At 40.4% G+C, this 1,387-nt stretch overlaps 1 long non-coding RNA gene across 1 annotated transcript; it reads right to left on the bottom strand.

Moving 5' to 3' along the window:
• Positions 1–285: 285 nt before the first annotated feature.
• On the bottom strand, positions 286–1,180 carry LOC113744922 (uncharacterized). Its single transcript, XR_003461898.1, has 3 exons — positions 1,008–1,180; positions 579–740; positions 286–452 (listed from the first exon to the last, which is right to left on the bottom strand). It is a non-coding gene; the product is annotated as an uncharacterized LOC113744922 (long non-coding RNA).
• Positions 1,181–1,387: the final 207 nt, after the last annotated feature.

The raw sequence follows: 1,387 nt of genomic DNA, 5'->3' as shown, positions 1-1,387 counted from the left end.
TTATACATACGGCATGTCTAGTGCTATATGTCACCTATTCTTCAATATAGGGCCCAACAATGTCAGAAAGTAATTTCTGAGATATATCCGGGTATACTTTGTGATATTTTCTTATGACGAGGCCGAAGCAGAGTGCTTCTTACTGGCTAGAGTTGCTAACCACTAATTAACTGCTCCTAACTGAATCTGCCGTTAGGAGACAACAATTAACAACAATTAATTGCATTAATGAAAATAGTTATCATAAAACAGGTATTCCACTCGTATTTACAATGTGCCAGTAAATGTAAGGATTCTGAATTGTGCCTCTTACCTCATCTAAGGAGAAACCAGAGGGTTTGTAGCACGCACCACACTCAGATAACTCGGATTTTCCAAACCTGCATCTGACCTGGTCGTCATCATGATCAAACACCATCAGACTGAACTTCCTTGCACAGTTCCGGGTTATTCTGGGGGAGGAATAGGCTCATTCAGGCATAACATCTCTAGTTCTGAATGCAGGGCTGCCAAAATATTGAATATTGAATTTTGAAGACATCACTTTCAGAAAGCGAATGTGGTCTATTGATCATTACCGGATTGGAGGAGTGCCTGTAATGGTGGGAGATCTGTTGGGTACTCCAGTATCGGATCGGATTCCCAGGTCAACATGAGCCACCATTTTCCACGGACTATATTGACGCCTAGTGTTCCGGGCCCAATATCCAACTGAGTTCCAGTGATAATAGGTAGGGTATCTGTTTGGAAAAATTGCAATTGGAATTGCACAGGTTTTGTCAGAACATAGTGATGGTGTGAGGTATTAGGATGATCTTTTTGTTTTCCAGTTATATTAAGGCTTAAAGTTATGCTGAATTAAGAGCGTAGATGATTTGATTGGGTGTCGTCACAGGTTTGTTTCAGCAACCAGAGCTTCACAATGACACTTCAGAAACCTGTGAGGGAGTGTGTGTGTGTGTGTGTGTGTGTGTGTGTGTGTGTGTGTGTGTGTGTGTATGTCTCACCTAATGGCAAAGGGCCGGTTGTCGTAGAGTTTTAGCTGAGTCACCACCTCGCGATGGCACCAGGTATAACCATAGGAATTGACAGAAATAGTCTCAATTGAACGGTTGATTAAGGTGCCACAGTCCCCGCTGATACACTTGTAGTAATTCTCAGCGCAGAGGATATTGGTTTGCTTGTTGCGAATCTCCATCTGTAAACAAGTGTGGAAAAAGACGCACATGTGGCGAGATGAAAATTGATACACTCAAAAACAAGGCATAGTAAATTCACTCTCTCTAATTATGTAAAAAATAATAAGGTTAAAAAGTACACAAACATAATTAAGATACGATTGCATAGTGTTTTTATTGTAGATTTATGTTTATTTTATATTGCTTAC

This window comes from Larimichthys crocea, unplaced genomic scaffold, assembly GCF_000972845.2.
Source record: "Larimichthys crocea isolate SSNF unplaced genomic scaffold, L_crocea_2.0 scaffold29959, whole genome shotgun sequence".
Taxonomy (NCBI): domain Eukaryota; kingdom Metazoa; phylum Chordata; class Actinopteri; family Sciaenidae; genus Larimichthys; species Larimichthys crocea.
The sequence above is the reverse complement of the archived record's forward strand: the minus strand, read 5'-3'. Positions and strand labels throughout refer to the sequence as shown.